The sequence below is a fragment of the Nuphar pumila genome, chromosome 6, assembly GCF_984573655.1.
Source record: "Nuphar pumila chromosome 6, dmNupPumi1.hap1.1, whole genome shotgun sequence".
Lineage (NCBI taxonomy): Eukaryota > Viridiplantae > Streptophyta > Magnoliopsida > Nymphaeales > Nymphaeaceae > Nuphar > Nuphar pumila.
In genome coordinates this window covers 30,602,466-30,614,978 of record NC_143254.1, presented here as the reverse complement: position 1 = coordinate 30,614,978, position 12,513 = coordinate 30,602,466, and the positions used below count along the sequence as shown (strand labels likewise).

Below are 12,513 nucleotides of genomic sequence, written 5' to 3'. Positions count from 1 at the left end.
TTCAAGTTCAAAAATACAAATTTTTAATTAAATAATTATATTTAATATGTCAAAAATTAAAAATAATAAATATGGGCTGACATCAATATGAATATGGACATGGTCCAGGGCCCATTGACGAGATCCATATATGAAATGTAACACCTACAAATTTTATTCATTTTAACTTTTAAAATGAAGTGAAACTCAAGTTAAATTCAAGTTAAAATCAGGTTAAATTCAGGCAAAATTTAAGAGTTAAGCAGAACTAGGACTCTAATTAGATCTGTTATGAGCCGTAGATCTCGTAGGAGATCCGATTTAGCAATTTTGGATATGAGTTGGTTTAGAAAAGGCATTTTTCAAATTAGACCGAGCTATATTTTGGGTCGTTTTTCATTTGGATTGGAGTCGATATATAGATGTTGACATCAATATGGATCTGGACCTGGTCCATGATCCATATTGACTAGTAACCATGTATGGGCTGAAATCCAAATGGATTTGAATTTGAGTCGTGGTTCCAACCCAGACCCATAATCTGTCCATAACTTTTTAAAATAAAATGAATTTAAAACTTCAAGAAACATATATATATATATATATAAGTAGTTATGATGGGGTAGAGTTCTACCTTTGGTAGAACTCCACCTCATATTTATCTAGGGGGGGCATCACCTCCTAAGAGGGAAATCTCTCTCATTATAAAGAGAGAGGTTAAACCGTAATGAAAAGGGGCGGAAGCACCAATAGAGCAAAAAGCACTCCTTAAGAGTGACCACTAGAGCCAAGAGCACAAACACTAAAAGTGCACACACAAAACTCTCAAAAGTAGAAAATGACTTAAAGTCATAAGTTGGATATTATTGAAGAAAGGAAGAGAAGGGTGAAAACCCAATACATTTACAAGGGGGAGCCTCCTCTATATATAGACGAAAGCTAAAGGAGGACCATAAAGGGGGCTCCCTTCTAGTCGTTGGGAGCCCCAACGGTCATAAATATGACTGTTGGGGCCCCAACGACTAGATAGGTGGGGCCCCTTATGGTCCTTAAAAGTAAAACTGAAAAAGTAAAAAAGAAAAAAGAAAAAGGGAAAAAGAAAGAAAAAAGAAAAAAGGCAAAAAAAAAAAGTACAAGTGGATTTACCAAAACACCCCTATCGGGTTTTTGGTTTGTACAGAAAAAGAAAAAGAGATATATTATGTATATATACATATATATATATATACTTATATATATACGAATGTATATATATAAATATATGTATATATATAAATATATGTATATATATATTTATATATACATAATTTAACATGCCCCCTCAAACTTTATGGGGAGAAGACCAAAAGTTTGCCAAGAAGAAACATGAATCGTGGAGTTGGGAGCGCCTTGGTGAAGAAGTCAGCTAGTTGATATTTTAAAGTGACATATGGTAATGTGATGGTACCTTTGAGATATTTGTCTCGAACATAATGGCAATCAATTTCTATATGCTTGGTCCGCTCATGAAAGGTGTGATTGCTGGCAATGTATATCGCACTTTTGTTATCACAACAGAGCTTGGTGGGAGTGGAAATGGGAACGCCCATGTCACCAAGGAGACTTCTGAGCCATACGATTTCCATAGTTGTCATTGTCATAGCCCGATATTCAGCTTCAGTAGATGATAGTGAGACCTTCTGTTGTTTCTTGCATCTCCACGAAATGAGAGATTCACCTAAAAAAATACAAAGACCCGTAATTGAGATACGATCATTGGGATTTCCTCCCCAGTCAGCATCAGTAAAAGCAGTCAATTCAAGAGATGAGGAAGAGGATAAGAAGAGTCCCTTGGAGATGGTATTTTTGATATATCGCACAATTCTCATTACGGCCGCCATATGAACCGAAGTAGGTGCATGCTGAAACTGGCTTGTTGCATGAACCGCATGAGCTATATCTGGACGTGTGATGGATAGATAGGTGAGGGATCCGATTAATTGATGGTAGGGGGTTGGTTGGATCCTCAAGAAGAACATCATCTTCAAGTCTCAGCTTTGCATTGATAAATTCGGGAGTCTCAACTTTCTTTTCATCAGATATTCCTGATTTGGTACAAATTTCTGCAGCTAATTTCATTTGAGATAAGATGTATCCTCGCGCGGAATAAGCCACTTCAATTCCTAAAAAATATCTCAAATAACCAAGATCAGACATATCAAAAGTTTCTTTTAACATAGACTTAACATCATTTACTCCCTTTTTGTCATTCCCAGTGATGATCATATCATCAACATACAGCAGAAGCATAATAATAGAGTCACATGTCCTTTTAACAAAAAGAGCAGTGTCAGTATAGCAAGAAAAATCTAAATTGATTAATACATTACTAAACCTGTCATACCAAGCTTTAGGAGCTTGCTTAAGTCCATATAAGGCCTTTTTTAATTTCAAAACTTTTCCATTTAAATTCATACCTGGAGGTGGTTCCATATAAACTTCTTCATTCAAATTACCATTCAAAAAGGCATTTTTGACATCAAGTTGAAAGATTGGCCATTTTTTAACCGAGGTTATAGCAATAAGAGCTCGAACACTAGTCATTCGAGCAACTGGGGCAAAAGTTTCATCATAATCTACCCCATACTCTTGGGCATATCCTTTGGCTACCAACCTAGTCTTATATCTTTCTAATGAACCATCACTCTTAGTTTTTACTTTAAAAACCCATCTACATCCAATAGGTTTCTTGCCATTGGGAAGATCAATGATTTCCCAAGTTTACGCCCTTTTAAGAGCATTAAGTTCTAGTTCCATAGCTTCATTCCAATGAGCATATTGTTTAGCATCATTGTAATGAGATGGTTCATGAAAGGAGTGAAGAACAAGTAGGCATGCTCGGAAGTTAGGAGAAAAAGAATCATAAGAAACAAATCTATTTGGTATTTTGAAAATACGATTTGATTTTCTTTAAGAGGTCTCTTCGATCGACTCACTTTGAGAGAATTTTTCAAGGGCACAAGGAGGATTCCTTTCATTTCTTCTAGAGTAGACTTGTATTTGTCTTGAAACATTTTCTTCTAAGTTTTGATCAGCATTTGGATGTTCAAAATGATCTTCACTAAGAGGTTCACTAGGATCAATATGATCATCTATGATATTTTCTTGAGGCAACAAGTAAAATAGAAATGAATAATCAATATTTTCATTTGGTTGGTGCGAAAAACCATTCTCTTCTTCAAGGAATGTGACATCTTTTGAGATATAAAGTTTGTTCTTAAGCATGTCAAAACATCGATAACCTTTTTGTTTTTCGCCATATCCCAAGAAAATACATTCAATAGCCCTAGGAGAAAGTTTATCATTTTTGTGAGTTAGAACAAAGCATTTACATCCAAAAATTCTTAGTCTTTTATAATCGGGAGACATATTGTAAAGTTTTTCAAATGGAGAAAGATTTTTCAAAGAGAATGAAGGAGTTCTATTGATAAGATATGTTGAGGTTAGAACCGCTTCGGCCCAAAAGGATTTTGGGATATTTTTTGAAATTAATAATGTTCTCGTAGTTTCTATTATGTGTCTATGCTTTCTTTCCGCAAGACCATTTTGTTGCGGAGTGTTGAGACAAGAGCATTGGTGACAAATTCAATTTTCTTTTAAATAGCTTTGAAAATCATTGGACATATATTCGCCTCCCGAATCGGACCTAAGAATAGATAGATTTCCCAAAAATTGATTTTTAACCATTGTATGAAATTCTTTAAAAAAGGAGAAAACTTCGGATTTGCGACTTAGGAAGTAAATCCACGTAAATCGAGTGAAGTCATCAATAAAGACCACATAATATGAAAATCCTTCTTTAGACAAAACAGGGGAAGGTCCCCACACATCGGAATGAACAAGTGCAAATGGCCGAGTGGTAAAGTAACTTCTATGAGAAAATGGAGTAGCTTTAGATTTCCCAAAAATGCAATCTTTACAAGTCATGTGATTGTCTTTACAAGTATTGTTCAAAAACGAAAAAAGAGACATTTTTACAAAATTTGGATGGCCAAGTCTCTCATGCCAAATTTCAATACTTTTGTCTTTTACAAGATTGCAAGATGACTTAGATGGAAGAATCAAAAAGTCCATAAAATAGAGATCACCCCTTCTATGGCCTTGCCCAATCAGCTTCCCTGACTAGAGATCCTGCACGGTGCAATCTTTAGGTGAGAAAGAGACTTGGCATCCATGATCAGTGATTTGAGAAACGGAAAAAAGGTTTAAATTAATTTTTGGAACAATTCTTACTTTAGGAATGAAAAAGTTTTGAGAATTTTTAAAATCAAGTGTTCCAATACTTTCAGTTTTCAATGATGTTCCATCGGTCGTTGAAACATAAGAAGATATGGGTTCGGAAAAAACATTTGAAAGAGAAATTTTATGAGATGTCATATGAAAAGAAGCACCAGAGTCTAGTATCCACATACCTGGAGGTGATACGAATAGGCGATGGCGGCTCCGGAAGTTGAAGAAGAAGTCTTGAGAAGATGTTGGAGAACTTCGGAGATATGATTAAGAGTTTCTTTGATATCTCCCTATTGGTTGTTGTTGGGTGTACAAGGTGAAAACCAAGAGTGATGACACTCTTGAAAGATTCAAGGCCCGGTTGATAGTAAAAGGTTATTCCCAAGATTATGGAATAGACTATGAAGAGACCTTTGCTCTAGTAGCTAGAATGACCACTGTTAGAATCTAATAGCTCTTGCATCAATAAAGGGATGACATATCTTTCAAATGGATGTTAAAAATGCTTTTCTAAATGGAACTTTAGCTGAAGAAGTATACATCGACCCACCACCAGGAATGAATGTGCCTCAGGGGAAAACACTTTACCTAAACAAGGCTTTGTATGGTCTCAAGAAAGCTCCAAAAGCTTGGTATGACAGGTTTAGTAAGGTTATGCTTGATTTTGGTTTTCGTTTTTGTCTTACTGACACAACTTGATGTCATCCACATATACCACCATAACAACTATGCCACAGTTAGTTTTCTTTATAAATAGTGTATGATCTGTTGCTGATCTATTAAAGTCAAAGCTTGACATGACTTCAAACAACTTTTGAAACCATGCACGAGGACTTTGTTTCAAGCCATAAATCGCCTTTCTCAATCTACACACTTTCTGACACTCCCCCTCAACCTCAAATCCTGGAGGTTGTTGGACGTAAACGGTCCCAGATAGATCACCATATAGAAATGCATTTTTCACATCTAATTGGCACAGGCTCCAACCATGCTGAACAACAACTAAGAGAACAAGACGGATGGTACCCATCCGTGCAACCGGAGAAAAAGTTTCAAAGAAGTCAATACCATATGTCTGAGTATATCCTTTCGCTACTAATCTGGCCTTGTACCTTTCAATAGAACCATCAGATTTGTACTTTATTGTATACACCCATTTATATCCAACAATGCCAGCATCTGCTGGGGAATCAACTAGATCCCATGTATGCTGAGATACTAAAGCATTCATTTCTTCTTGCATAGCCAGCTTCCAGTGATTATCAAGTTCTGCCTGTTGATAGTTCAGAGGAATGGTTTCAGCAGATAAGGCTGAAATAAAAGACTTCATCTGATTTTCAATTCTGGCATCGGAGACAAAATGAGATATGGGATATACGGTACATTGTCGTGTCCCCTTTCGTAGAGCAATAGGCATGTTATCATCATCCTGAAGATCACTATTGTCAGTAGAACTTACCTCAGGAGAAGAAGAAGATGAAGGCTCTTGCGGAAGTGGAGCTCTACGCACATATACCAATGGAGGATTATTAAATCTGGAAGAGGATGAAGTTTGGTTCGGAAATGAGGGCACAGATTCCAAAGGAAAAGGAGGTATAGGTAATGGAAAAGAATCAGTTGGATCAACCTGCAGCGGGGAATCGGAAATAGAGTAATATGGAGAGGATTCCAAGAAAGATATATCCGCACTGACTTACTCTCAGCGAGAAATAGAATCATAACATCGATAGCCCTTTTGATTTTTTGGATAACCTATAAATATGCATTTTGTAGCTTGAGCGGCTAATTTATCACGGTCAGGGCCAAGTTTGTGTACAAAACAAACACATCCAAATATTTTTGGTGAGAAAGAAAAAAGTGGGGCATTAGGTTTTAGGATATGTAATGGAATTTGATCACCCACAGAAGACGAAGGCATGCGGTTGATCAGATAGCAAGCAGTGGTAATCGCATCACCCCAGTATAACGCAGGAACATTGGATTGAATCATAATGGTCCTGGCAACATCAAGCAGGTGCCGATGTTTTCGCTCAGCCACCCCATTTTGTTGAGATGAATAGGCACAGGAAGTTTGGGGTTGGATGCCATGATCTTGGTAAAATTGTAAGAGACCTTTTGATTTAAACTCGAGAGCATTATCAGTGCGAACAATCTTGACAATAGATTCAAACTGAGTTTTTATTTCAAGAATTAGGAATTTGATAATACTTGGAACTTCATATCGTTCCTTTATTAAAAATACCCATGACAACTTAGAGAAATCATCAACAATAACAAGATAATAACGACATTGAGTCCTAGCAGGAATCTTACTAGGATCCCATACATCTGTATGAAGAAGTTCAAAAACTTTATTACTAAACTGACTCTGACTCGAAGGGAACGAACTTCGAAGATGCTTGCCCAACTGACGTGCTTCACACTGAAATGATGTGGTGGAAGGAATCTGAGAAAAGACCGACCGAAGCTTTGACAATGAAGGATGACCAAGACGACGATGCCACTGAACAGGACTGAATGAATGTTCCACTGCAGCATAAACAGTACCCATTGGATAATGTAGGTACTAAATTCCATTTTCTTCATAGCCTCCACCAATCTTTTTCCCCGTCAACAAATCCTGAAAATGACAACCCATTGGATCAAATATTACTCTACAGTTTTGTTCTTTTATAAGGCAACTAACAGAGAGTAAACTTTGAGGAAGGTTTGGAGCATGAAGAGCATTTTTCAACTGTAATGAGGAGGATATAGAAATATTTCCCTAACCAACAACCGAGGAGGAACTCCCATCGGCTAATGAGACTCCAAGCTGAGCCTTAATATCCTTTAGATCTGAAAAAACACGTGAATTTCCACACAAATGTCTGGATGCACCAGAGTCAATAACCCACTTACTATCAGTCGGATGAAGATGATTTCCGGTTGAATAGGCAACACCAGCTACAGGAGGGGTGGAACTCAAAGGTCGAAGAGCTATCAGCTCATCATATTCCGCACGACTAAGGGTGATACTACTTTTATTTGCAGAGATATTCTCTTGTACATTTGTTGCCTCGATAGTAGTAACATTTGCTTTAGGAGTATATGACTTTGATGAAGAAGAGGTTGGCCGACCATGCTTATCCCATTAACGATCTTTTAAATGTCCAGATTTTCCACATAATATACATTGAAGTTTTCCTCTGCCTCCCATACCACGTCCACGTCCCCGTCCTCTGATATTCTGAATATTTCCACGCCCATAACCAGATGAGACAACAAGAGCAGATGACTGAGTCACAGGCTGAGATTGTGGCAGAGAGATCGCAAGTCTACTCAGACGATTGTATGCATCAGCAAGAGTGGGAACATCTGATCCAGTCAACATTTGAACTTTTACAACAGAAATTTCTGAAGAAAGACCTGTAAGAAAACGAGCAACCATGGTTTGTTCTTGATGATCCTTTTGCTTCGAGCAACAAAGAGGCCTGTGAGCAATAAGTCTTTCAAACGCAGCTTTGACAGAGGCATAGTATTGGGCCAATGTCTGATCTCCCTGCTGCAAATTATATATCTCCTGTTCTACTTGCAGGATACGACTCACATTAGTTTCTTGTGAGTATGTATCACGAAGATTGTCCCACATCAGTTTGGCCGTATTATAGTAGATCAATCCATCTGCAATATGGGGTTTGACATTATTCATGATCTATGACATAACTATGTCATTATCTTCATCCCAAGTAACATATTTTCCCAATTTTTTAGAGGGTTCGTCTTCCAACAGAATATGTTTTCGACGATGTCCAGATACCGACATCATAAAAGTTCTGGACCACCTGGCATAGTTGGTTTCATTCAACCTTACGGAAGAGCCGTACGAGAATGAGTTGGCAAAAGCCTTATACTCCCCAATATGTTCCATTTTAGAATCACATTTCGAATTTTCAGCCATACTGTTCATTTGAAGAGCAAGTATTCAAGTGGAATTTTCCAACACTGCAAGAAATCAGTCCTGCTGTTAAAAAAAAGCCCACAACCAACAGGGAATCACTCCTGCTGCTTTCACAACAGAGGGATAGCTTGAACTAACATAGCACGAAACAAAACTCGACACAGCATGGAGTCACGACCAGTGTTGTACCCAAACACACCACGATAATATTCAGTTGCAACACAGATGATCACGCCAACTGTTGTTTCCAAAACATATAAGGCATAACAGCCAATAAGACTTCAGAGGACAATTAAAGAGATCAAACATATCTCGATCACACGCAACAAGTATAGGAAATAAATTTCAGAATCACGGCAGGCACTCAATCAACACAGAAAAACATGAAAATCACGGCTGGCACGCAGCAGCACATAGACTTGCTGCGTGACCCAAACAGCCAACAGTACAGCAGGATTAACCAACAGCATAAACAGCACAGCAGTCACGGCAGGCACGCAACAGCAGGAACGCAACTCGTCAATGTCCAGGAAATCACGACAGGAGATCACGAAGAAAAAAAAACTCCAGATTCCAAAATAAAAAGGGGTTACGGCTCCAGGAAATCCTCGTTGGGAGCTCCATCCTTAGATCTGACGACAAATCTGGGTAACATCCCAGATCTGTTATCAGATCTTCCACAATCGCTGAACAGCAAACCTGATTTCACGCAGTCGGGGTTTTTCTTTCTTCGTTGGTGATGATGAGCCTCTCGTGATCACGCTCCCGAGATCGAGTGCTCTGATACCATATAGAAGGAAGCAGCCACCTGTGTAGAGAGAGAGAGAGAGAAAGAAAGAGAGTCGGTTGCACAGAAACTTATTTTCGTTACCTTTGGAGTAGGGCTTCTCTCTATATTAAATAGAGAGAGGCTAAAAGGAAAAATTACAAATAAGTCCTTATGAAAACAAAAATTCAAAACACCTCTAATATAAAAAGAACTTTAACATAAAAACCACCTATTCTCAACAATAATTGTGGCTTTGCATACGTGAAATTGATTTTATGTATGGGGTTTGCTTCCTTAAATATGAGTAAACTATTTTATTAAATGGATTAGAAATCGGATTTGAAAGGGTGTTTGAAAATTTGAAATTTTACCTATGTTATGCCTAAAATCTAATTCCTTTTGGAATCATGAAATTTGAATGGTCATGGATATTTTATTGAATATGATCCTAATGAGGGCCGAAATTGTCGGTGTAATACCTGTGAATTTTATCAAACAAATAAACTTGAGATTTAAATCGTTAAGCTGTTTAGAGGTTATATTTTTTTATTGATTATCCGTGATTGGATCTTGGATAACCTATTTGGATCTTCAATGTTGGATCCCTAATATCCTATATAGAACTCCGCTATTCCATTCGGATCTTAGATATCAGACCACGAACCTTAAATCGAATAGTTAATGATAGACGTTGGTCAAATGGATTGGATCCTCGAAGTTTAAATCAAATTTTTAATGATAAAATTTCTATATTGGGTCTACAACACTTTAGTGGGATTGGTATAGCCTAGGCGATGTTCGGATCCATAACATTGCATTTGGATCTTCGACATCGGAACTTCAATATTAATCTGGATCCTTGTATGGAAACCGTAAGGATCAATGTATATTTAGTTGGATCCATACGAATTCAATTTGATCCATAGTTCCAAATCATATAATTAAAACTTCAGATATCTGGATCCAAATTTATTAAAAGGATTTACGAAGCACAATGGATCCTGGATCCATATTAAGTTATGTCAATTTTTGGTTAACGTAAACGGATCCATATTAACCTATGAAAGACCCACAAGATCGTATTGAAGAATAAACCAAATGTATTAAGAATATAATACTTTACCGCCTAAGAAAGAGATCCAGATCCACGAACGGATCCGGATAAGTCGAATAAGGATCCATAAAGGAACCATATATATATATATATATATATATATATATATATATATATATATATATATATATATATAAATAAATATATATATATATATATATATAAATATATATATATATATAACCATATAAATATATATGTATATATAATAAAATAAACATATCACGTGGATCTGTAATTGGATCTATTTGGGTCCGATATTCGGATCCACTCCGCAGAGCTGTCGTGGATCCATACTGCGTCTGGATCCAGGGTCTCAGACTCGGACCCGGGGCCATGCCCCGTGTAAAGAGGTAAGTGAAAAAAAAAAACAACAATAAATCGTGTTAGGGTTCATTTTGAACCCTAACACGTTAAGTGAAGGCTTCTGGGTGCGCAGCCGCCGAGCGAAGGGAGGAAGGTAACCGCTTCCTTCTGTTTCGGGGCCACCCTCCTTAATTACTCCCCTCCCACACCTCTCTTCCTCCCACTCGCCTCTTCTTTCTCCTCCCGCACTCACTGTCTCACTGCCCCTCTCGACCCGAGCTCGCCAGCAGGAGCAACCGATGCCGGCGATCTCCCTGACTCCGACAGCCACCTCCTCGTCGTCGGAACAGGTAGGTTTTCCTGTTTTCTTTTTCTTTTGGGTATTATGTGGGTCGAGTATGGGGTGCGGGGGCAGTGAATAGGGATTTACGAGTGCAGTGAATCCCAAATCCGACAAGAAATTTTGAGGATTTAGGGTTTAAGCTACCGAAATTCCAGAATCTCCGATTTGGGGATTTTGGAGTTTCAATAGTAAAGAGATAGAGTCTCTGGCATGGATTTAAATCTGGGGGAATCGAGTTGCTATTCGGGATTTCATGGTGAACCCCAAACTGAAACCCCAAATCGTTGATTTGGGGGTTTTGTAAGTCTGTCAAAGAAGTATAAAAAGGGGTTTTCTATTCCTGCTGTAGGATTTCTGAAATTTTTCTTTTGGGTATTGACTGTGTTCGGTCATGTTGGGGTGGGTCGGATGTCTATAAAAAAAAAAAGGTGTTTGAATTGTCTGATAGGGGTATATGCACTGGGCTTGTGCTTACATGGAATTCCCTGCCTTGATTCTTCCTGAAAAGCTCATTCTTCTCAGACAAAATGGGGGTTAGCCGATTTGCTCTGTTAGATTTTTGTTAAGTTGCATCTATTCTTCAGATTGCTAGACATGCACGGTCATACGTTAGGCCATTTAGATGATTTCCTGAAGGTTCAGTTTTTAATTTCTTATTGAGTTGAAATCATTACAAGAAACCTGATTTTTTTTAGTTACGCGTTGTAGCTCCAGTAATTTCCCCGATTTAGTGGCTCCGAAATCCATCTGTTTATCAAGGGGTTAATGGTTATAATTGTGATTTCTTTTGTTGATTGTCGTGTATGGGTAAATATGTTATTAAATGCTGTAAAATTCCCTCCTTTTTGTGTTGTGCATATCATGGGTACGGGTTACACATGGGATTTCCCTGCCTGGTCGTTTCTCAGGGATCTTGCCTCGTAGACTTGATAGATTAATTTCTTCTAAACTGGTCATGAGTGAGTAGATCTGTACCGTGATTTGTCTTCGCTATGCACACTATGCCTGTTTATGTTGATCCTCCATGCCTGTAATTAAAATTTGTCAAGGTTAAGCTTCAGATAACTGCTATCTTCTCTAGTTGACATCAGAATTGCTTTACATATTGAACTGAACATCGTAATCATCTGAATTTGTTTCCTCTAAGTGATTGAATTTAATTCACAGTATGTAAATAAGTTAGTTTATCGATCAATGGAAAATCTACTTGGAAATCAAATGTTATCACTGGTTCCGCTAATGGGACTAAACAGAAAATTTGTTCGTTCTTGTCATCAATATTAATCTATGTTGTTGTTTTATCACATGATTCTGGAAATTTAGTTTGATTAGCCCTGTATATGATATATGTGATCTCTGATCAATGAAATCTATAGGTTCATAACAACATGTGTAGGGATTAGGAATCACCATGCTTATTTGTGGGATCGTTAAATTTATTTGAAACATATGATGTCTCAGAATATACATACCTGGTTGAGACTTCCTGATCCGTGTGCGGGCATAGGGAATATTCTCATGTATTTGAAATTTCTGTTATGCGTAATCTGTTGCAGGAAAAATCCCGAAAACATGTATAAATGAGAATCTAGTTGGATTTATATTAAGTTGAAATTCAAGTTAACATTTACCTGCATTTTCAGTTGATATGCAAATCCCTAATTAGATGCCAATAGGTTGATGTTTGGTTCCATATAAAGCTGCATATTAGTTAGATGCTCAATGCTTATGTAACTGTATAGTAAGTGTATGTTCAACTTCGTACAAAGCTGCATATCAAGCTGATATTCAATGCA

At 37.5% G+C, this 12,513-nt stretch overlaps 1 protein-coding gene across 1 annotated transcript in view; it reads right to left on the bottom strand.

The window, feature by feature from the left end:
• The window catches only part of LOC149834541 (putative gamma-aminobutyrate transaminase 3, mitochondrial), a 101,223-nt gene that overhangs the window by 69,676 nt on the left and 19,034 nt on the right, over positions 1-12,513 (bottom strand). The window lies entirely within an intron of this gene.